This window comes from Pleurodeles waltl, chromosome 1_1 (genome assembly GCF_031143425.1).
Source record: "Pleurodeles waltl isolate 20211129_DDA chromosome 1_1, aPleWal1.hap1.20221129, whole genome shotgun sequence".
In the NCBI taxonomy this organism is placed as follows: Eukaryota; Metazoa; Chordata; class Amphibia; order Caudata; family Salamandridae; genus Pleurodeles; species Pleurodeles waltl.
Window position 1 is genome coordinate 165,398,505 of NC_090436.1, and position 25,824 is coordinate 165,424,328.

At 42.8% G+C, this 25,824-nt stretch overlaps 1 protein-coding gene across 2 annotated transcripts in view; it reads left to right on the top strand.

Moving 5' to 3' along the window:
* Positions 1-8,155: 8,155 nt before the first annotated feature.
* The window catches only part of RAB27B (RAB27B, member RAS oncogene family), a 462,762-nt gene continuing 445,093 nt past the window's right edge, over positions 8,156-25,824 (top strand). The window contains exon 1 of one of the 2 annotated variants that reach the window (XM_069219601.1): positions 8,156-8,294. The gene's annotated coding sequence lies outside the window, so the exon portion shown is untranslated. The remainder of the gene's footprint in view (positions 8,295-25,824) is intronic. The other variant, XM_069219610.1, reaches the window with a different exon arrangement.

Sequence of the window (25,824 nt, forward strand, 5' to 3'; positions counted from 1 at the left end):
GACAGAAAAAGAGAATGCAGCTGGAGACAGGATTGAGTTTTAGCGCTGATTGGAGAAGAGATGAAGAGTGATGCGTCCATTCCTTACGATAATGTCATTACTCCTAGTCCTACTCCCTCGCCTTCCATTCCACCAATGAGGCTCCCTGCCTCCCCCTAGACCCCTCCCTTCCCCTTAAACCCCCCCCACCACCTCCTGTACAGAAACAAGCCCAAACAGCAACTCAGGCGGTCCGTACCGGGAGGGCGGGAGAGAACGGAAAGGAAGGCGAGGGAGTAGGACTAGGAGTAATGCCATTATCGTAAGTAATGGACGCATTACCTCCCGTCCTTCCTTCGCCTTCCTTTCCACCAATGAGGCATAGCAAGAGAAAAACAGGAGACGGACACTGAGTTGCCACAAGTTTAATCACAACCAAAAAAGGACACCGGACAATCACCCTCCTATTACATCATAGAGGACAAGACACAGTGACCCAACACCGACTCCAAACTGCCCAAGTCCGCCAGTCTGTAATGACGAACAAAGGTCGAAGGTGAGGCCCAAGTAGCGGCCCTGCAAATTTCCACCACAGAAGCGCCCTGCAGCTCCGTCACCGTAGCAGCCATACCCCTGGTAGAACAGCCCTGTATCCCCTGGGGCGGAACAACCCCTTTCAAAGAATAAGCCATCAAAATCAGAGAGCGAACCCAATGACTCAAGGAAGCAGCGGACGCTTCTCCCCCTTCCGAGCCGGACCGAAATTAACAAACAGAGAATCACCTTTCCGGAAAGGAGCAAGCACCCTTAGGTACTACAACAAAGCCTGATGTACATCCAACGAATGCAACCGAACCTCCTCATCCGAGGAAGGATCAGGACAAAAAGCAGGAAGGATAACCTCCTGGCGAGCATGGAAAGACAAATTCACTTTGGGAACAAACGAAGGGACCGGAATAAGCACCATCCGATCAGGAAAACCCTTACAAAAAGGAAAAGAGCAGGCCAAGGCCCCCAACTCCCCCAAACGACGGTCTGAAGTAATGGCCACCAGAATAAAAGTCTTCAAAGAAAGATGGCGCAAGTCACATGAATCCAGAGGTTCAAAGGGAGGAACAGTCAAAGCATCAAACACCAAAAAAAAAGGTCCCAGGAAGGAAAGGCCCGCACCGGATGAGGAAACAAGTTAAGAAGGCCCTGGAAAAACCGAGGCATCAAATGACCCTCATCAGACAGATTACGCCACTGGCCCCTAAAAGCCTGAATCGCAGCCCACTGCACCCGTAGGGAAGCCACAGACAAACCCAACTGGGCCCCATCCTGTCAAAAACTGCATCACCTCAAACAGAGAAGCAGCCGTAGGATCTAACCTGTGCCGCAAACACCAGGAAGAAAAAAACTTCCACTGCCGACCATAAGACAGTAAAGTGGAACGACGCCGCAAAGACAGTAAAGTAGAACTCAAAGCTACCGGAACCCCTAAGCACCTCAATCCCCTCCGTTCAACTTCCAGGCCGTCAAGTGCAACCGCCTCAATGACCCCATCGGGAGGCAAGGAAACTCCAGAGGCGAGGGACAGAGGGAGAGTCCACATGTGATCTGAAGCCATCAACCGAAGCAACGGAAACCAATTCGCCCGCGGCCAATGGGGCACGATCAAGAGAACCCTGGCCTTCAGAAGGCCCTAGCCAGAAACGCACGGGGCAACTGGAAGGGCGGGAATGCGTACAAAAGATCCTGAGGCCAAGGGCACGACATCCCGTCCACCGCCCAAGCCTGAGGACAACGAAACCGGGAGCAAAAGCGCCTTACTTTTGCATTCTATGGGGAGGCAAACACATCCAACACCAGAAGACCCCACAGGTGAACCAGGTGACGAAACAGAGACAACCGGAGGGAGAAAAGCTGAGATGAAGGAATGACCTGGCTCAGAAGATCCGCCCGAACAGTGACCACCCCTGAATGTAGGTGGCTGGCAGGAATAGAACCCACTTTTGCACCCAAACAAAAATGTCCCTCGCAATGCGGAACAGCGACCGCGACCTGGTCCCTCCCTGCCTGTTCACGTAAGCTTTGGTCACCAAGTTGTCTGTCCCAATAAGAACGTCTAAACCTTTCAGGGATCCCTGAAAATGAATCAGAGCAAGAAGCACCGCCTTCAACTCCCGCCAATTCAAGGAGCGTCTGGCCGCCAGAGGCGACCAAAACCCCTGGACCTGAGCCGACCCCATCGAAGCCCCCCAACCGGAGAGGCTGGCATCGGTCGTCACTACCACCGGGTGAGGAGGACATAAAGACACCCCTACACGAAGATGAGCCGGCACCAGCCACCAACCCAACTCCCTGCGAACAAACCCCGACACAGGAAGAATCCTTGTCCGAAGAGAACTCGACCCCGGAGACCAACGAACGAGAAACCAGTTCATCAGGCAAAGAAGATGAAACCGTGCCCACGGTACTAGAAAAACCACTGACGCCAAATGACCCTGCAGACGTAACCAATGAAGGGCTCTGGGAGCCGGCTGCGACAAGATCGACAACACCTGTGACTGGAGGCACACCAACCGCTTCTCCGACACAGTCACCAAGCCCTGAAGAGTCAGAAATTGGGACCCGAGAAAAACCAGATCCTGGGAAGGGACCAAATCTGACTTCCTCCAGCTGACCAAAAAAACGCGGTTTTGCAGGACCAACAGAACCTGGGCCACATGCCTCCTTAACATAACCTGAGTGGGCGCTTGAATCAGAATATTGTCCAAATAAGAATGGACAAGCACCCCTTCGGAATGTAGAAGAGCCACCAGAGGGGCCAGCACCTTGGTGAAAATCCGTGGAGAGGACTTGAGGCCAAATGGCAGGACACAAAACTGAAAATGGTCCTGGCCCACCGCAAAGGGTAGGAACCTCTGAGAAGACAGAGCCACTGGAACATGCAGGTAAGCATCCTGCAGATCCAGAGACCCCAGGAAATCCCCTGGACCGACCAGAGGAAAATCGACTGAATGGAAAGCATACGGAAATGTACAGTCTTGATCCAGGAATTCACACCCTTTAGATTGAGGACAGGACAAAAGCCTCCCGACACCTTCGGAACCAGGAAAAAAATGGAATAAGTGCCCAGACCTCTCTCCCCCACAGGAACATGGGCTATGGCCCTCTTGAGAAGTAAGTCCCGGACCCCTTCCAACAACGCCTGCCTCTTGGCCCCGTCTGCAGGCAGTGGAGTAGGACGAACCCCGCGATCTGGAGGTACCACGTCGAAGTATATGGCGTAGCCATTGTTTACAATGTCCAGCACCCAGCGATCACTGACATCCTCCTGCCAAACAGGAAGAAAGTGCCTCAGCCACCCCCCAACTGGCCCTCTGCCAGGCCCACAATGATTGTCAGGAACCCTTCTTGAATCCTCCCCGCCCGAAGGAGCAGACTTTTTAGCAGAAAAACGGGGCTGAAAACAAGGCTTCCTGAAAGAAAAAGACTAGGGGCCAGATGTAGCAAAGGTTTTACCCATTCTGTGTCTATGGGAAAATGTGTTCGGACATATGGCCCTTGGAATCAACTTTGGGAGAAGACCGAGAATGCTTCCGCCAACCCTTGCCAGAAGAAGAACCACCTTTGTAAGGCAAGGCGTGTTTCCTCTCCTTAAAAGCTTTCGAAAGCATGGAAGGCAACTGATCCCCCAATAAACTGCGCCCCTCAAACGGCAGTCTCAGGAGAGCAGACTTCTCCCCAGGATCCGCCTTCCACATCCTTAACCAGAGGGACCTACGAGCCCCAATCAAAGCTCCCGAAGCCAGAGCCGAAGTGCAGACAACATCAGATGACATGTCCGCCAGCAACCTGGCCTGTTGTTTCATAACTGCCAGCAGTTCCGAACACTCCGAATCCTCCTGAACAGCAACCGCCAGTTTGTCAAAATCCTGCACCAAGGATTGGGCAGAGTAAGCAGAAAAAATACCCGCTCTGAGGGCCAAATTCTCTGCTGCAAACGCCCTCTTCAGACCTGAATCCACCTTTCTGTCAGTGGCATCAGCAGGAACACAATCCTCCAGATTGACCACCGTCTTGCCAATTAGAGTTGCCAAAATGGAATCCAGCTTAACGGAAGGTGGCAACACATCTTCCCCTTCCAGTAAGTACATCTTCTGAAGGAAACGCGGAACCCAAGACTTGTCCACATCCTTCCACTCCAGGAGAACCATATCCTTAACAGGGCCCTGAAAAGGCATGTCAAACCTTGAAGGCGTTTGATATTGAGGGAACAAGTGTGAATCAGTCCCCGTAGGTTGAAAAACAGGAAAACCTAAATTGTCCGGAACATGCGTCAGAGCCTCCCACATCTCTTCCCTGGAGACATATTTCCCACCAGAAGAAGTAGAAGGAGCGCCATCATCTGACGAAGAGGACCCCTCCGCAGCCCCTGAAGGGCGGGCTGTCGTAAAACATCCAGGCCTGGATACTCCAGCCTGCAGAGCACGAGACACAGCCACCTCAATCATGTCCTGAACCTCCTCTCTGGACATGAGAGGCACAGGAACCCCTACTGCAACCTGGTGACCCCCAGGAGTGGAGAGGGGAACCGTAACATCCTCCCCCGAAGAAGAAGAAGAGGAAACAATCCTGCGCCGCTTTGAAGGAACCTGCCTCGACATTATCCCAACAAGAAATGCACCCAAGAGGCCATAGCACCCATTAAAATAATGGAGAAAGCCCCCCCCCTAATACAACATCAGCAAATGAAAAAAGGGCAACAATTTGCACAAAATTACAAAAAACGTGGGCAGAAACGCCCGTCCTACCGTCCAAAATGCAAAAAAAACAACCGGCACATCAGCCCAGCAAACGCGAGCCGAAGATCTGGAAGTACAGCCCCAGCCACCATAGAGCCAACCGACTCCATCAGCCGACTACAAGGACGTGTCTCCAAGGCAGCACCGCCTGCCCCCGGAAGAAGCAACCACCGGGAAACTCTCCATGAGGAGCTCCGCACTCGTCGAGAGTCAAGCCGATGCCCCCCCAGGCCCCGCCGTGGAGGAGAAGGAGATAGGTAAGTCTAGCGGGGCTAGACAAAAAGAACAGGAGGTGGTGGGGGTGGGGTGGGGTTTAAGGGGAAGGGAGCGGTCTAGGGGGAGGCAGGGAGCCTCTCTGGTGGAAAGGAAGGCGACGGAGGGACGGGAGGTAATGGGTTAGAAAAGTAACGGAGGGCAGGTGAGATGAGTGATGTTAGTGAGAGGTGGAATGTGTGAAGAATAGAGAGCAAGAGTTAATGAGGCAGAGGCTGAGGTAAGAGACGTGAATATATAATAGAGGAGAAAGGGAAGTTGTGAAGAGATCAAGAGAAAGTGGATGTAAGAAGAGAGGGCGACGACATGGGATGTGGAGAGGAGGGACAGGGTGATGAGGGCTATATATTAGATTGCACAGATTGTGTGAGGGAATGAAAGGGGTAAAAGGAGGGAAGGGGTGACTGTAGAGAGGGAAGAGTAGTAAAGGCTAGGTGGAAAAGTGTTGAGAGAGATGCAGAACGGGGATGAGAGATGCCAAGTTGGACGATTGAAGGAGAGATCAGCGTGAAAGAGGGAAGACCGGTGTTAAAAATTGGGTTTTTGGTTGGCAGTCAGGTTACCCTCTGTCCAAGCAAGAACCCTCACTCTAGTCAGGGTAAGTCACACACAATCCAAAATTAGCCTGTGCCCACCCTCTGGTAGCTTGGCACGAGCAGTCAGGCTTAACTTAGAAGGCAATGTGTAAAGCATTTGTGCAATAAATCATACAATACCATAATATAGCACCACAAAAATACACCACACAGTGTTTAGAAAAATATATAATATTTATCTGGGTATTTGCAGGTCAAAACGATCAAAGATGCAATATGAATTTGTAAAGATATCACTAAAAAGTGATATAAAGTGTCTTAAGTCTTTAAAAAGCAAACAAAGTCTCTTTCAAGCACAAAGTATCTGGTTTGTAGTGGAAAATCTCTGCAAAGGGCCGCAGAAGAAGAGATACGTGGAAAATTGGTGTGTGCGTCGATTTCTCCCCAGCACACACGGACTTGCGTAGTTATTTTTCAAGCGGGGAAGTCGTGCGTCGTTTTCCGGCGCGCAGACAGTCTCTTTCTGTGGGTCGTGGGATTACCAGATGTCCCGGGGTCTGTGCGTGGATTCTTCAGCTTGTTTTCCGGCTGCGCGTCGTTCCGCAAGGCGGTGCGTCGAAGTTTCGTTCTCACGGCAGGCGTCGCATCGATTTCCCCTCTGGAGGTCGGGCGGCATTGTCCTTGCGAGGCCGTGCGTCGAAGTTCCGGTCGCCCCGAAGACGTTGCGTCGAACAGCATCAGTGTGCGGCGATTTTGTTGCCGCGGAGCAAGCTAGGCGCCGAAATTTTCGGCGCACGAAGAGTCCAAATGAAAAAGAGAAGTCTTTTTGGTCCTGAGACTTCAGAGAACAGGAGGCAAGCTCTATCCAAGCCCTTGGAGAGCACTTTTACAGCCAGACAAGAGTTCAGCAAGGCAGCAGGGCAACAGCAAGGCAGCAGTCCTTTGTAGAAAGCAGTCAGGTGAGTCCTGTAGGCAGCCAGGCAGTTCTTCTTGGCAGGATGCAGGTTCTGGTTCAGGTTTCTTCTCCAGCAAGTGTCTGATGAGGTAGGGCAGAGGCCCTGTTTTATACTAAATTGTGCCTTTGAAGTGGGGGTGACTTTAAAGAGTGGCTAAGAAATGCACCAGGTCCCCTTTCAGTTCAATCCTGTCTGCCAGGGTCCCAGTAGGGGGTGTGGCAGTCCTTTGTGTGAGGGCAGGCCCTCCACCCTCCCAACCCAGGAAGACCCATTCAAAATGCAGATGTATGCAAGTGAGGCTGAGTACCCTGTGTATGGGGTGTGTCTGAGTGAATGCACAAGGAGCTGTCAACTGAACCTAGCCAGACGTGGATTGAAAGGCACAGAAAGATTTAAGTGCAAAGAAATGCTCACTTTCTAAAAGTGGCATTTCTAGAATAGTAATATTAAATCCGACTTCACCAGTCAGCAGGATTTTGTATTACCATTCTGGCCATACTAAATATGACCTTTCTGCTCCTTTCAGATCAGCAGCTGCCATTTCAACAATGTATGAGGGCAGCCCCAATGTTAGCCTATGAAGGGAGCAGGCCTCACAGTAGTGTAAAAACGAATTTAGGAGATTTACACTACCAGGACATATAACTACACAGGTATATGTCCTGCCTTTTACCCACACAGCACCCTGCGCTAGGGGTTACCTAGGGCACACATTAGGGGTGACTTACATGTAGAAAAAGGGGAGTTATAGGCTTGGCAGGTACTTTTAAATGCCAAGTCGAAGTGGCAGTGAAACTGCACACACAGGCCTTGCAATGGCAGGACTGAGACAAGGTTAAGGGGCTACTTAAGTGGGTGGCACAACCAGTGCTGCAGGCCCACTAGTAGCATTTAATCTACAGGCCCTAGGCACATATAGGGCACTCTACTAGGGACTTATAAGTAAATTAAATAGCCAATCATGGATAAACCAATCAATAGTACAATTTACACAGAGAGCATATGCACTTTAGCACTGGTTAGCAGTGGTAAAGTGCCCAGAGGTCAAAAGCCAACAACAGGTCGGAAAAAATAGGAGGAAGGAGGCAAAAGGTTTGGGGATGACCCTGTCAAAAAGCCAGGTCCAACAACCGGGTAGTGAGAGACTAGGTGATAAAGTGGAGAAGAGAAAGGGTGGAATTGAGAATAGCTAGGTGGGTGGAAAGATGTGACTTGACATGAGTCACTTTGTGCTCTACATTGGATTAAAGACGTTTTGGTAACATCTGTGGAGTAGAAACAAAACTGATTGATGTAAAAAAAAAAAGCAATTGCACGCCGCAGCAAAAAAGAGCAGAATCTAATGCTCTTTTTAAAAGAAGCTCTGCCATGTAATAGAGACAATCTGTAATTAATGGAGTACTGGTTGTGACATTGTAGTTAGTGCATTACATGCACAAGTTGTCCTACTATTAATGTTCTTAAGATATTTTGATATTTCTGCGTAAAACTAGTGTCAGTATTAATGATATTCAGGGGCACTGAACAAGGTGCACTCTCCCTTTTTCAGCTAGGTTAGGTCACCTGTAATGCAGAGTTGAGTCACAAACATTTGCCTGAGGTGAGTTCCTCACATCCGTGTTGAAGCTTTCAGGGCACGCCTTCTTTTCAGACAATCCTTCCACACAGAAGCATTCGGGCTTTGTGTCTCTCAGCTCAGGACTGCTGCTAAAAAGCACACGGCTCTGCAGGGAATAAGTGCCTTTTAGAACTTCAAAAAGGTAAGTTTATAATATTTTTAACAACTAAGATCGGTCAGTTCTTTGCCAAGAGTTTGGGGAAGTTTTTTTTTTTCAGTAGCTGGTGTGCGGGTTGTAAAGACGCACGGGCTGTTTTGACTTTACAGGCTTCTAAGTTTGCTAAGTGGGAGAGACGGGGTTATTCGTGGAATGTATTCACACCCAGCCAGCATGTTCTTAACTGCCCGGTGCCTGTCTTAAAACCACGAGGCATAAAAACTGAAAAAAGGCAACCTACCTCAATAAGTCATATTATTTTCAGAATGCCTACAGTTTTAATATTCGCCATATGTGAGTGTAGCTTCGGCGGATAACTGTGTAGGAAGTAATGTGCATGAAAATAAATAGTACAGTGCCGGTGCACATCGAGACGGGACCTACATTGTCAGCTATTATCGTGGTATTGATAAAAACCTCTCTTAAATAATGCGCCCAAACGTCCTGACATACAGGACTCAGTGTTGTGAAATTTTAAATCTCGAGCAGGTGTTCTGCTGTTGACAACTGGGGCATATCAGGCGAGGTTTCTAAAACAGATGGACGAGGGATATATTATCCATCGATGGAATGCCACCCACCTTGTCTCCTTTTTTTCTTCAAAATGTCAACTCTCACACCTGGTTGGTAAAGAAACAAAACCATCTGTCAAATATCCCATTGCCTCGCCCTCTAATCCGAAACCGCTGTCGGCCGTGACATCGGCAGGGCTGCCCTTTCATTGGTCAGGGAGTATTTCTGTCAGAACTCTTTTAAAGGCAAAGCAACACGTGATGATACAGCTTATTTCTGATCATGGCTTTCTAAATGTATCCAGAATTTCTACACCACACTTGTTGCATAGCAAATGTTTTGCATATTTCTGGGATTAAATGCTGTTTTAAGACACACGTATTTTTCAGGTTATTTAATATGACTGTATTTTTTAATATTTCTTTGATGTAGTCTCAATTAAAAAAAAAACACAGACGGACACCCGCCACATAGTACGTAGTTCTTTTTTACAACATTTATCTATTGAGTAAAAATAGTTCAGATAGCTTAGGTAACAAACTGAACTAGCTCTTGGCAAATGTATGTGTGTGTTCTTATTACATAATAGAACAGGTGTAATTTGTTGAAACACATAACTTGCAGTGTACCAACACTACACGGAATGTATTCCTATTAGGAAGTGAGTCGAGTATTTAGGGTAATGGTAAAGGCTGTGCCGGGGCAGTTCAGAGGCGGCAAGTGCAGGAGCTGAAGGCCACCTAGTGTAGGAGGAGACCTCGTGCATCAGGGGTAGGTGCAATAGGGGTCCTACCAAGCCTTGGTGGGTAAGACGGCGTTTTCAGGGCTTTCCAGAAACAGAGTAGAGGACATTTGGATGTGAAGATGAGCCGAGTTTGGAGAGATTCAAAAACTTCACATGGGTGTGGAATTAGACTTTACACTCCTAAAGTTTGCGACTGAAAACGTAATATAAGGTGGCACAAAACTTTATATTTTGCTTTAATTGTGTTTAATTAAAATATGCATATAAATATAATGAATTGCATGACTAGTGTCCATGGTATAATCTAGCGATAGAAGATGTCTTCTTATGGAATTAGTTGACCAATGCGGCTGATAAGAATAGAGTAAATACAATGGTGATATGGTCGTCAGGTATCTAAGGTTTGCATGTGTGTTTCATTCATTCAAAATAAAATGAAGGCTAGGTGGGTAAAATAGAGCGGTTTGCACTTTTCTGTCAATGTTTCTGATGTTTTATGACACATCTAACATTCATTGAAAGTTGGACTATCTTCTTAGTGATTGGATGCTTATATTGGATGGCATTCATAAAACTAAACATTAAACAATGAAGGCAGTTTAACTAATTTGGTCAACGAAAAACCCCATAGTTTTGATAGCCCATTTTACTTTATAGTGCACTAGTGCAGTGTAGATAGGCCAAAGTATTGGTGAAGATGTTAGATGGAGCTCCTAGATGTATCCATCACTAAACCTTATGGTCACTGAAAGAGGGAATAGTGTTATCCAATGCCATTAGCATGACTGATGAATCCTGCAGTATAGACATTCTAGTTGTAGCAGATGTAAGAGATTGGAAGCCAGGAGTTGTTAATGATGTGCCTTGCCTTTTTGCAATCTCTTATCATTACTTGGGAGGGTTGAGCGTCAGGTGTTTTTTTAAATGGAGTTGAGCTTGTTTTTTGTTCTTTTACACAGAGCTAAGAAGAGTAAGACTCACTGGAAATGACCCCCTCTAACTGAAAGCGAGTGAATGGGAGCTTATTGCACTCACTGTGGGCAAGCCTGGAAAACAACTATTCTCAATCACTGAGTCTTGATGGAAGTGAGTCTTGCTCACTCTGAAATTATCTTTAGGGGAGCAAGTCTAAATCTCTGGGAGATAATGGCAATGCCTTTTAGTGACAGTGAGTTCCACTCACCTTGAGCCTTTCCCAGAAGGATAATGATAGCAAAATGGCAGTAAAATATCTATATGTGGAATAACATAAACACAAAAAAGCATTTCCCTCGTTAACATAATTGGGCACGATCTTGCAATGCCTCTTCATGCTCTTCATTACAATAATATTACTTCAAATAATAATTACAAAGTGGTTACATAATTCCTAGTGGCATCAAATATTAACAATGATGATGGTGCTTTTATATACACAATTCTTACCTAGAAACTAGCATTACTTTTACCATTGCATACTGCTCAAGTGGGCTACTGCTAGCAGAAGTTATCACTCATTCCACACAATTTGGCCCCAGTGGGCTCAGCTACCAATTCATTGAAATATAAATATATATGTAGTGATTAAGGATATTATTTACCAATTCATCTCTCTAAGGGCAACTGCTAGCAGATATTATTGCTAATTTAACGGATTTCTGACCCGGTGTGCTCAGCTACCAATTCTTTCCCTCACCATCTTGATAAGTGAATCAAATGAAACCTTAGTCTCATGAGTTTACATTCTTCCAGTCATATTGCAGCACATAGGCCCACCGAATTATTGAGTCTGAAATTTGAAACGCCCAGGCAGTGAATCTGAAAAGCATATATAAAGACCTTAAATACATACTATGGAATTAATAATAAACTAGAACATATGCAACTTACAAATGAACATCCATCTCCTCAACTACATTGAGTCCCAGGAGGCTCAATCAAATCTATTTACAAAATATAGCATGACTCTAGCTTTTATGACTCACTGTCCCTATCCCCTTTCCTGGCCCTTCTTGGTACATTATCAATCACACTGTACAATTTATTGTCCCCTTTATGAAAACACTGGAAATGCAAGTCCACAGGGTAGCAAGTGATATTGTTTCTGATCACTCTTAAATGTTGTAGGATTCATTTGTAAAGAGGCAGAATTTTACTCCCTACAGTGTCTTGATGAGGGCTGCAAAGCCAACAAGCATTTGCAATGCAATAGGTCTCGCATTTACATGAGTTGGAGCTATTGGCATTGTAGATGCATACTGGACTTTCTTTGCCACATGAATTGGTCAACCCTGCTGCATATTTTGGTCCTTTCTGTCACATACTTCCAGTGGCCCTGAAAATAACTAAACGGTTAATGGGCCTGCAGGAATATCTTTGTGATCAAGGCCCTTAAAACACAAACTAATCCCAGTTGCAAACATATTTACTTGGCAGTTGGTACAGGCGACATTGCATAAATAATGCACTCCAAGAATGCATGCTTAATGGATCAGTGCCCCTTCACTGCAGTTTGAGGAGTTGAACAAAATGCCCATTATTTTGCACACACTTGTGGAGTGCCACCTCACATGATATTAATGGTCCTCAGTCACTCCTCAACTAAAATATTAGTTATAAAATGTTGACCACTGTACAGAATAATCAACTGTAAGCTCTCCTCAAGGTTGGTTTTATAAATACACGCACACACAGCTCAAGTTTCACAACCTCAAACGTGTGTAGTTCATCTAGTGAGGTTTCTGCTTTATATTCGCAGCTTATATCATGTTATAAAAATAAAACTACAAGTCCCCGAGTGCAAAGTTGAAACATAAACTAGCAAATCACGCATCGATCTAGGTAGTTGGACAACTTTACGAATACTACTCCAAGGGTTGGTTTCCAGCTTGCATCACCTTATAAAAATAAAACTACAAGTCCCAGAATGAATATGTGTGCTGCAAAGAACATGAAAATGACCAGTTTCAAAGTAAATAGTATGCCAGTCTTCATAGTGCGAAATGTCAAGGCTTAGGTGTGGTAACAGGAACCTCCTTAACCTTGAACGACTATGACAGTCCGCTTGGAATCCAGGTGCTTCTGTCAAAGCCTGGCCTGCTTGAAATTATATGGATTGTGGCTGCTGAGAACAGACACCAGCTCATAATCTCAAATAACTCTCTAGATACACTGTTTGGAAGAAGATATGATGTAAATCTAGGGCTCATAGGATCTGTGTACAAAACAACAAGCCCATCCCACATAAGGACGACGTACTCACAAAAATATTGCTCACAAAACTCCAAGCTACAGGTAGAGTACAATTTAAAATGTAATGGTAATTCTTTGTTATGCAAGTTAGCGATAATATGAATATAAATTACAATAGCTGCTCTTGAATGTTGGCCTCCTGATAACGGTAAGCACGACTGAAGCATCCCAGTCAACGCTATACTAAATTTAAGCAGCCTCCCTGTTTCAGTCGTCAGTTTCAAACAAGCATTTGGAATGCAACAGTCTTGTGTTTGCTCGAGTTAGGGCTCATAGCGTCGTAAATAATTGGACTTTTATTTCCACACAGACTGAAAATAACAAAAGGAAGAGAGAGAGAGCGAGCTGGCCCTGGAAAAGCCCCCCTCTGATGTTGGTTTATGTTTACAGAGGGAGCTGGTGGGGAGGAGGGACTGAACACACACCCACAGTGCAAGTCAAACAGGCCAATACTGAAAGAAAAAGTCCCCTTCAGAAGAGATAAACAGGACATAGCGTAATTACACAGTACTTTGTGCTGCTCCCAAAGTGAAAAAAGGCAGGACAAAGAGGCAGAACTGACCACTAGCAAGCAAGGATTTTTGAAGGACACTGCAGCTAACAAATCAAAACACTGGAACTCACTCTATTGTATACTTTAGTATACAGCAGGCCAAACACTAACGCTCGACCTAAAAAGCATTGACGCTAAAATGCATCCCTGCATTGCGAATTAAATATTCTTTCACAAGCAAGCTTTGGAGTGCCTTGTCCTTATTGGAATGAGGGGGCAGAGAGAAGTTAATGGTAGTCATTCTGCGTAGTTATAGTTCAGTCTCACTATTATAAAGGAAAAACGTGATTTGTCTATGATTTTGGCCCCCTTGGACAGATCTGCAGCAAATTTGGCATTTGTGTAGACAAATTTCATGCAGCGGGGAAAAGTTAAAACAGAATTTTAAAAAATGGGCCTTATTCTCAAATTGAACTTTGTAATACGTTTTGTAGTACTGCAAAATGTACTACAAATTGTAAGATTTGACTATACTCATATATGCAGAGTACTTGGCCCTGACTGTAGAGTCTCTGCACATGTATGTATAGATTTTAGTAGCAAATGTGGGTGAGTCACATGGGAGTGGGTAGAAAAAGTGGCATGATTACTACTAAAGGAGAACGGATTAGGAAAGAATAAGATGGGTTTAAGGAAGGTCAAGGAGGTAGAAAACTAGGCCTGGGTGAATACTAAATTACACCAGAGTAGTCAGAGTCATTTTGGTAATTCTGTGTTACTCTTTGAGGTGGAGTTACTAATAATAATGTTATTACTCTCTATTGCGTAATCAGGAGCTATGTGAGGGGAAAAAATCCTACACAAGAGCACATTTAGCGAGCACAAGTGACTGCTTGCACTAGCTTTTCTTTTGCATTTTGCAGTAAGAAAATAGTGCTAAAGCCCGGAAGTAAGTTGACGGGAAATCTTCCCCAGGTGCACTTTTAGCGAGCATGAGCAACTGCATGTGCTCGCTATTCATGTCAAGTTGCATTTAACACTATTTCTTAGCACACAAAGCTTCTTCATGTCTATTTTGGAAGCAAGGGGGCATTCTTAGGGGGTGGCACTACTTGGCAGGGTAGGACTCAGAGATGGCAGAGTCTGGGTGCTGGGTTCAAGGTCCTTCTATCCCCGGGGCACTAGTCAAGAGGCCAGCCAACTAGCCCTTGAAGTCACTCTAGGGCCCTGGGTTCAACAGATGCAGGTCCAGTCCTTATTACTCAGGCAAGAGGGCTGCAGGTCAGCAGGGCAGCAGTCCTTCAGAGAAGCAGTCCAGCAGATTGGGAGTGCTTTCTTCCCAGTAGAGTACACAGGCCCAGAAGTGTACAGAAATGTTGAAGTCTGAGGTCCAATATTTATACCTGGTGCCACTTTGAAGTGCAGGAAGCTTCAACCTCACAGTGATGTCTGACAATCCTTCCTGTACTGGCGGCCCCAACTTTTCTGGCATCATGAACTAGTGTTTAACCCTTTGTGATGGTGCTCAGGCAGAACCTATGGGATGTGCAATTGTGGTAGGTGACAGCTTCCCCCTTGTTAAATCAAAGTGGCCCATTCTTCCAACACATATCTTCTGTTTGTCTCACTGTCTGGGAGCAATACACAAAGACCAACTGCCAGCTATGCCTAGTCATGTGATTCAGGAACAGGCTGCATGCACCAAAAGGTTAGGACAAGAAAATTAAAACTTTCTGAAACCGGCATTTTCAGAATGGTGATTAAAAAGCTGACTTTACCATTAAAGAGGGCTTTTAATTACAATTCTTTAGACACCAATCTCGATCTGTCTTACTGCTCCCAATTGGAAATAAAAGCCAATTAAATGTAAAAGGTAACTCCAATGTTATCCTATGGGAGAAGCAGGCCATGCAGTTCTGAAAAACGAATTTAATAGTTTTTTACTAACAGGATATGTAAAACTCAAAAGTACCCGTGTTACTTTTGAATACATTGCACCCTGCCCTGTGGCTGTTTAGGGCCTACCCTAGGGGGGACGTATATGAATTAAAAAGGCAGGATTAAGCCATCTGGCAAAAGGTTTATTTTACCAAGTCAAAATGGCAGTTTAAAACTGGCTGCAGTGGCAGGCCAGCTACAGGTTTGCAAGGCTACTTAAGTGGGTAGAACAACAAGTACTGCACTTCCACCTATAACATTTAATTTACAGGCCCTGGGTAAATGAGGTACCACTTTACTAGGGATTTACAAGTCAATGAAATATGCCAATTGGACGTAAATCATTTCTACCATGCTTACAGGAGAGAACACAAGCACTTAATAACTTATTGGCAGTGGTAGACTGCACAGAGTCCTAAAGCCAACAAAAACAAATGTAACAAAAAAAGAGGAGGGTAAAAGCAGAAGGTTTGGACGTGACCCTGCAGAGAGAGCCAGGTCCAACAGATATATTATGGAAAGTGAAAAAAGGGAACATTTGTGTAGTCGCATGTGGATACTTCAGTTAAAGGGATGTCTAGCATAGGATTCAATAGCTGTGATGATACTGTTATTGAATAAATGCTAACAGGAACGATAAGGCAATATCGAGAAGCGAACTCAAAACAGTGCATCTAACTCAATCAAATCTTTGTGTGGCTGAGAATCTTCCAATGACAAAGCTATAGGAAAACATTTAACTTCTAAAAAAATGATCAAGTATAAAGAGCAGATAGAGGAGTAGCACACATTTTGTGTATCATAAAAGAGTCATGGTTGATCTAATGACCCACGGTATAACACCGTAATCTAACATTCGTAAAAGTAGTCCACAGACAAGGAACGGTCTAACAAGGAAAACGTTTACTAATGTACCTAAAATATTTAATCTCTACAGCTTAATCCACGAACATAAAATAATCAATCTACTGCATTGATCAGGATCCACATGAAGGCTATATATGAGAAGGAAAACAGATCCAAAAATATACAAAATACAGCCTACTGACAGGGGCCAGAAAGTACCAAACAATTATCTCATGTAAAAGGACAAGGGTCAAATGTGGTACTGCACGCATTATAAAATGGCTAAATTATACCATTCAAAAGCAATATTCAAAACATTGTCAACCATGTTTAGTTTCCGGATCCATTTATTTTCCTTAAAGGAAAGCAGTTTATCCATTTTAGAGCCTCTCTTTGATAGATGTGAAACATCAACTACAAACCAGAACACCTCTGTAGACTTGTGGCCCTTCTCATTAAAGTGCTCCACCAGCGGTGCATTAATCACCGGACACCTAATCCATGATTTACACTGTAGGATACCTAGTGTATATTTATTTACTAGGGCATAGTTAAAGAGAGTTGTGTTTGTAAACTTTCATAATGTCTACTTGCAGGGTGTTGTGCTGCATAATAGGTTGAAAGGCTATTATACATGGTGGTGTAAAATAAATTTATCTTCGTTTCTAACAGTAACAGATGACATTGTTGACCAACATATTGTCCTGTTGATGATCCTGGGGATGTGTTAATCAGGTCTTCAACCTTACCTCACATATCCTAGCTCCTAAATATGCAGTCAATACTCACCAGAATATGAAGTGGGTTACACAAGATGCTTACTTAAATCCAGTCCATGTATGGTCCAGTCCTGCACAGTCCACAGACTGCTAGGTTCTATCTGGAGAAAATACAAGATAATTGTTCTCCACCCACAGACAAAGAGCACCATGCTCTTCCTGTAATGATTGTGCTGAGGCGCCTGGTCCTCAATAAGTAAACTTACAAGGGGACGCGTATAGGCCGATGAACCTTTTGGATTGCATGGAGTATCCTAATCACGTAGTGACCAATGGCATCAATAATCAATGTAATCAATCAGTAACCACTAAGATAATCATTAGTCAATAAAACAATTATAACCATCATTTCATGAATAACCAAAACTCAATGAAGCGTTTAAAAAGTTTTATTTCCCTATTAATTACAATTCTAATGCATTTGGTTAACTCAAACTTTATTTAATCAGCTCAGAATTAGTTTATTAGCAACCACTAATAACACAATCTAATTAAAAATTGTGAAAACATATGCTTGAATGCTTCAGCATAAGCCAATAAGGATGAATTGCAGCATTAATAGCAAAGTTCAGAAAATCAGTCCGTCAATCATTTGTCACTGTCAAGACCCTTAACTAACCCTGATTGGCATTAGCATGTGGGACTTCATGCAAACAATTTAGAAAACGTGAATTTGGAAAACATCTAGCTAAGAGAAAAAAACTATAAAACAGTGACGTTGGTACCTAGAAGAAAAAGCACAAAGTTCATCAGTCACATTGTCATAGCTACCTATCCACAGAATGGATCAGCAACAAAGTCAGACTTCGTCCTAAGGTCATCAATATATCAGCAATGCATCAGGCTCTCGAGAGCATGAGCCCAATGACAGAATCTCGAACCACGTCTCCTGAAGTCATCCTTTCTCCCCTCGCATCTGAAGTTTTATCCCCTTGTCATCACTTTTTATTAGAGTTTTTCAGTCCGTCCCCCTAATTCCTAATTGGTCAGTCAATCAGCAGATATGACTCTAACCTATAATATTAATTTTACAAATCTATGAGTTCTAATATTTCTTCATTCTCAGTTCACGGATTGGTCCACTGTACGATGTCTTCATCATCCGGCTCTTCAGGTATCGAAAATGTTGCATGTTCCTCTTCAGTCAGTGCTCCCATTGCTCAAGTCCTGGGAAAGTACATTTAGCCTACTCTACACTATCAATTTGACTTCATCATCTCCTGTCTGTCAGTACATTGCAGAAAATTCTAGCTAAGCAACTTTAACATGGGGTGGTTACGGTCAGGTCAGTATTGTCGCTTTCCTCCAGCATGTTCTACTAAAACAGCTTCTGTATGAGGCCTGGCAAGTAGGCCACAACTTCAGCTAAGTTATTTATAAATTAATGCAAAACATAGGTTATACATCTCAATAGAACATATTACTACATTATTCTTACATATTTTCATTATTTCACACATTTTCGTTATTTTAGTTCATCTTTCGTATAAGTGGCTGCCATACCTCGTGGGCAATTTTCAAATGTGCACATTATTTTCTCTACAATTAATTTCTCTACAAGCTTTTCATTAATCAAAACACATAAACATTCATTAATCATTTTTAATTAGCATATCTGCATCAACAATTGTAACAGAAATAAAAAATGTGAATGCAAAAGTTTTTATCATGAGATGCGTGAAAACAGTATCATGATAATTTACCATTTGAGCTTAACGGATTATTTTGTTTGTCTCATGTCCCTTCCTTGTAATAAGCTATATGAGACAAACATAATAGGAAGAATGCATTCATTGCTTCCCTTTTCTTCATATTTCTTGTACTACTGCCTTCATCTATGTTCTTTACTTTGTTGTTCTACCTCACTATTCTCTACTCCCCTTTCAGTCACAAGTCTACTCTGCTGTTCACGTTTTCTTTGGTTCTGAATGTAAGAAATCGTATTCATAAGATTGGACACAAGTAGTACAACTCTCCCCTTTTCTTGTAGAAAGTGAACCAGCGAAATGTGGATTTCCATAAGGCTCGAAGTTGCCTCCTCACTTATTCTACATCTATGTTAGACCCTTGATAAGAGAGCTGCTAAACAAGGACGCTCTCTCTAGAACCAGCCTGCTTCATTTGGATGGTAATACCACATTCCAACAAAACCTTCAAGGAACAATTCACAGTGTCTGCACCTGAATGAGGAATAACCAGTTAAAACACAATGCAGGCAAGCCGGAAATAATTGTCATGAATATTTCAGTTCTGTAGACTTGCCATTACTTGCCTGTGGACATGGGTTTGTTCCCCATTCCTAAGAAGTCAGCAAAAGTCTGGGAGTATTAGTTGATCAAAAATTATCAATGGAACCCCAAATTAACTCTGGTTTTGAAGTATATTTTTCTTCTGTGGACAACCAGGAAATTACTTACTCACTTCTCAATAGAGGCACTTAAAGCAATAATGGCAGTCATTATTGGCTCCAGGCTTGACTATATGAATGCCATCTATCTAGGACTTCCCAAATGTCACTTAGCTAGACTGCAAATGGTACAGAATGTAGCAACAAGTTCTATATTTAAAGCCCCCAACAGTACAGAGTAGCCTGTTTTGAAACAATTACCTGTGGCCTGGTGTTAAAGGCCCAAAATGGCATGGCCCCTCAATTTATAGAAAAAAGGATTATCTAGGTATTCACAATCAGATGTACTCTGTTCCTTCCTAGCAAAATGTTCAACAGTGTCCACGTTTCTAAAACACAGGCGTGGAGGACGGAGTTTTTCTGTCCTAGCACCACTGGAATGGAATTCTCCTGCTGCTTACCTTTGTGCTGAAATGCAATTCAAATCCTTTAGGGGGTCCTTAAGGAGTTGAATCTTTAAATTAGCCTTTTCTTGTTCATTACCTGAATTGGTCCTATGAACATTTTCTCATGCATCTTATCACACTCATTAATATCTCCTTCAGTGCCATGAAACCAGTACTGTACGAGCACTTTACAAATACTGTTAACATTGACATTACATATTTTAACAATAAGCCCATTTAACTTTCCCATCCTTACTGAGCCACTGATAACGCGTCCAGCCCTTAAAAATTACTTGTACCTGGACACGTTGGAGGTCGGTGAATCTTTTAGCCGAGTCGGGCTCTCCTCATCCTAGAATAGTCGGGTCACTCAGATCAATAATCAAAAACTATTGTAATCAGTAATCGATAGTCAATTAATGGATCAATATAGCACATCAAAATCAATAACAGTTGATATTTCGGCGCACCATGACCTTACAGTCATGAATAACCACACCAGTTTATTAAAAGTTAGTGAATTTATTTCCCTATATTAACAAAGCTAGCACGATATATATAAGTCTCAAAACCAAATGATATATGTATATGAACATTACTGGCTGTCCATAACGGCGGAAGAAACGCAATCTACGCAAAATCTGAATAATGATACATTCAGTTATGGCAATGCAAATCACTAATATGACTAACTGTATTTGACTAATTTCATACATTTATCAGCATGACAAGATTTCAAACTAGCATGGTGCATCAAATGAATACCTCAACTAACCTCTAATTAGCATTGGCATGTGGGGCTTCATGCAAAACGAATTTAGTCAACACAAATTTGGAAAACTTCTAGCCTGGGCTCTATCAAAATAGCAGTTGGTACCTAAAATGAAAAACACAATGCATAATACATTTATCCTTTCATATTTACCAAATACAAACAGCATTCAAGAAAAGTCTTTGTCCCTCAGGTATCGGTTCGATCAGCATGGGCAGGTTTAAATGGGGCAAAGTTAAAGGCAAGCTTCCTTGCAGCGGCAAGGAGAATGGGGCAAAGTTACTTCATGGGCAAGATGGGGCAAATCAAAGTTAAAGTCTCTAGGGTGAGAATTCTTAAAGTCTCTTTCTCTAGAATAGAGAAAAGGGGCATCAGGGTGTCGTCCAAAATGGAGTCTGGCATCTGGCTTCAAATTGGCATCAAGGAAAAATGGCTGACTTCTCTTTGTCCAGTGGGTTTAAGTAAGAAACATTCCAAATTCTGCAGGGTCTTCCATTGGAGGGTTCATAGGTTGGCTTCAAATTGTCCAATGAAAATTGTCTTTTTACTAGCGCTCATTTATGCATACACTGTCCTTGGAGCCTTGGAACACAAGTTGCAACATGGGTTGCCAATTATTTTACTATCTGTACCTTTATTGTCCGCACCTGCAGAGACTGACCTTGTATCAAAGGGGATGAAACTGGCCTAGTACGAAACCTTGGAGATAAGTATATTAGTCATCTCTGCTGGAAAAATACAACTTCAAGCAAGAATATATGTTTCATTAGTTCAAGGAAAAGCCACGCAGTTAGAATCTGAGACCAGGGAACTAGGCCAAAGCCTCTACTAAATTTAAGCTAAGCATGAAACAGTTTCAACAAGAAATCATGGCATACATTTGCAATTGTGACGGATTACTACAATTTTCAATTCTTCATGATTAATAAAGCTCGTTTACAATTCTGGCGAACTACCCCGAGGGCACAATTTCCCTCGTACATTATTTTCTTTACTAAAATCACACTACATTATACGATTTTGGTTACATGTTATGAATATATGTTGGACCCTTTTTTTCTGCGTCATCACCACCCACGATCTCCCATCCTTTTCAATTTAATTTTCTATTTATCATCTTTCCAACTATCTACGTAACTGCAGACATTTTCTTTATGCTCCTAGTGCCTCGGTACCCCAACTATCTTCTCGTTCTTTATTGGATGATTGATTGCCCCCACATCATGGAATATTTAACAGTGTTTAAAAATTACTTTTTATACATTTATTATAAGAATTTTCCTAAAATGATTACATCTTACACTAGTACACATAGTATTGCTTAACATTCTTGAATCCATAATGCAGGTCACAGGCATCTCATTGTTCTAATGAAATATTAGAACTATATTACACTTGGCACAGCTCTAGCCCCCCTCACTCCCACTGGTTCAAGAGCATCCCTTTGTCTGTAGAATGCCAAATAATAAAAGGTTACATTGATCTACATGCTGCACTTGTGCTTAAACATGACATCTTCATGCATTGTCTGGGTAATGATAGCTATAGCAACGAGTGCATTTAAGTCTGCTTTTTCAGAACGGTAACATACTGCCATGAGAAGATGCATTTAGCATTTATTCTAGTTTATCAAAATGTATTACAATGAACGTTATTAGCAATAACTGATAGGTTACGACTCAGCTGGAGAAAGTGACATTAGATATTGGTCTATGTACCTGACATACAAGAGAGGATTTACAATTGTGGGACAATCCAAACCTGAGGACTTCCTTTACAGCACCTCCACCTGCATGGATGTTTATAAAGAACATGCACTAAAAACATTCACATACGAGCCTTTGAAATTGTGGCCAATTGATGCATGTGCAGAAGCCTTCCCTTGCAAAACCGCGAGCCAGAAAACAGTTGGATTTATCACAAAAGCTTGAAACTATAATTTACCCGCAAAGATGTACCTCGGTAACTGTTTGAAGTCAATCTTATATACGTTAAGTTTGTTTCAAGTGTTTTTACATTATGCCGAGCTTATTTTGTAAAACTGCTTGCTGGCTTGTTGCATCTGTGCTTCTAAGATCCTTAAAAGCTTGATAAGGAATTTGCTGGCGTCTTGCCGAGCTGTTGACCTTCAAAGTCTCTTGTGTGTACTCTGAACCACATTTGGTCTCTCAGTCAGATTAACTGATCACCAGTTGGCACTCAGTGCAATGTCATGTGGTGGCCCCTTTGGTAGCGAGCAGTGGGTAGATAGACCTTGTAAGGCAGATATGCACAGCAAGCTTCCTCTTTCTTGAAACAAGTTTGGTCCATGACTCTGTCACCATGAGCAAAGCTCAGGGCCCCTGTGCCTCCACCAAGTACAGTGGGGGTGCCTACAGCAGACGTGCTTGCTCTGCTAGTGAAAGTAGATGACAGCAGAAAACAGAGTATATGACACCCTCCTCAGAGAAACGTTGTCTACAAATTAAGCTCTGCCGAAACTGCAGCAAAACACAAGCTAAATCTGAGCATATTTTCTTCTAGTGTAGTGGATAGATTTGGTGACTAAAGTCCATATGATCTGTAATGATTCCATGATTAACATCTCCCTGAATAGGCACAGGAATGCCCAAATGTACAGTGTTACATCATGCATCCTGTGTACCCTGTTTGACCATAACCAGCTTTGAGGGACACTGACCTAAAAGAATGGAAACTTTGTGTCCTGACATATAAAGGTGAATGAGGAAGTGTCCTTATGGCCAGAACAGGGAGGGGGCTTCAAAAAATTGTTAAATACATTTGTGGAGTTCATGACATCGATGGGTCTGAACACTAATTAAGCAAAATTATATACAATGATGTGTGGTCACCCAAGAAGTAAGGTCCCCCGGTTTTATATTGAAGGCACTCATCTGAACTGTGTAACCACATTCACGTACTTGGAAATTCCTTTTGACAATGAGAGCAAATGGAATCACCTTAGAGACATAGAGCTCACCCAATACAATCGGGCAGTGATAGCACTGTGTAAATGTATTACCAAATTGGGTTTTGCGCCACTTAAACCAATCAACACAATTTATAAGGCAAGGACTATATCAATTGCTATATATGGCGTGGGTGTCTGGGGATATAAGGGTGCATCATCTCTGCAAATAAGGAAAAACACATCTCTGAGGAGCTCATTGCCACTCCCTAATAGTGTTCCAGCTATTATCCCTCATGAGGAACTAGGACTCCTTTTTATTGAGGACATGACTAAAATAGCTACCCTTTCTTTCTGGATGTCCTCATGGATTAGACCAGAAGCGGCACTCACTCAGTCACTGGTTATGGATTGTATGAAACTGGAAGGGGTGCAGAGGTGCATGTGGGTTATGTATATTAAGGAATTGTTGGGCAGTATTAATAGATTAGATCTGTGTTTAATCCCAGGTCTATAACTAAACAGCTGGCAGTAGTAAGTAAAAACGAGCTCTGTCTAAAAATGGCTGAGGAGAGATGGAGGTGTAATTTGGGGAATGTCATGGTATCACCATATCTTCCCTTATATACCACCCTGAAAATTGAACCTTATCTGTTAGTTGTCCCTCGACACTATAGATTTTATTTGATGAGATTTCGCTTGGGGATGGCACACTTTTTGGTTGCTTATCCATCAAAGGCATATTGCCCTAGGGATTTATCACCCTGTCCTTGTGATTCTTGGTCAGTGCAGAAACAACTGCATATGTTTTTATTTTTTTGAACTATACAACAATCAGAGAAGGGGCTTTCTAATTCCAATCCTTAGGTTGATTAACATTTGGACATGCAAGGAAGCAAGTTATCATTTACAGCTATTACAATCCGATATGGTCTGCCTTGCTATTTATCGTTTATCCCTTCCGCTGTAAAAGAGAGGAAAAGGAGGGGAAATGATTTATAACTGTATGCAATAGTTGGCTAATTATACAGCTGATAGTGCTATCTGCTAAATTTAATTTAACTCACTAGATAATATTAATGGAAACAGGATCTGAGTTTTAAAGGCTTTTTAAACTCTTAACCTTGTTGATGATTTATCTGGATTTATTATTTTTGTAATAACCTATTTATTTATTGTAGTGTTGACTATGTGTATTTCTTTTATGGATTATTTTAAAATCCAAATAAAGATTCTTTGACTTGACTCAACGAGGAAGTAAACACACGGGGCATGACCTTCCACCACCATGCCCTACATCATCAAACCGATTCTACGCATCAGCCTTATAATTTCAGTGGCCATTTTCCACATTCGGCAGTCAAGTAGAGCAATTCATCATCAGCAAGCACCCACACCCATACAACACAACCTCTCCCACCCCCACAAAGTGTATTACATTACTTAGGGAATTCTTTCCTGCACTATGAACTGGAAGACTGACACCAATGTTTTTGGCCAGTCACAAGTAACTTTTTATTCTTCAAGGTGTGAGGGCCGAAAGGCTACTAGGCTACCTGTTTGATAAGGTGTTTTATTACAGAAACTTGCTTTGATGAACAAGGTGTGAGGGCCGAAAGGCTACTAGGCTACCTGTTTGATAAGGCGTTTTATTACAGAAACTTGCTTTGATGAATAAAGAAAGGAAAATCCAAAGCAGTTTTTGTTCCTGTCCAAACTAACAAAGTGGAGAGAAAATGTATTTTCTCTACTTTTCACACTTTCAGGCTGAATTTACTGTTGCCGCAAAATAGTGTTGGAAGTGGAAAATATTTACTCTGAGATCCCATAAAGTGGAGATCAAGGTGTGGCAGAAGAAAGGGGATGATGGAGCCACAAAGGGCAGAGCTTGAAAAGCAGAGTCTGACACTCAACTTATATATTTATTTTTTACAACTTCTGCTACACAGGAATTGACAACAAGGACATATGTGACAGTAAATCTGCTCTAGGGGCAAAATGTACAACCCTGAGTATTTACGACTCGCAATTTGCATGTTTTGCCAGTCGCAGACTGCGAGTAGCAAACACTGATGTCTGAGACACTGTTTGTGATTCCCAAATGAGTGGCAAGGGACCTGCCTAATTAATATTCATGAGAAAGGCCCTTATTTGCAATCCATTGGGAATGGCCAGCACTCACAAGGATGGTGACCTGCTGGGGACAGCAGACCATCATGTCTGTGACTGCTTGTTAAATAAAGCAGTTATTTTGTTTTTAAATGTAGCCTGTTTTCCTTAAAGAAAAACTTGACCCATTTAAAAAATAAAGATGAAAAGTTTTCCTTTCATTTTTTAGAGTGGGCACTGCCTGCGCTGAAAAAATGTTGGCGTCCTTATTCACAAAAGGTTTGCTATTGGGTTTGCTAAAGGGTTGCTAATGGGTTACTGCCTCCTTCAAGGAGTGCATAAAGCATGAATATTTTGTGACTGCATTGCCAGTCGCAAAACATTCATA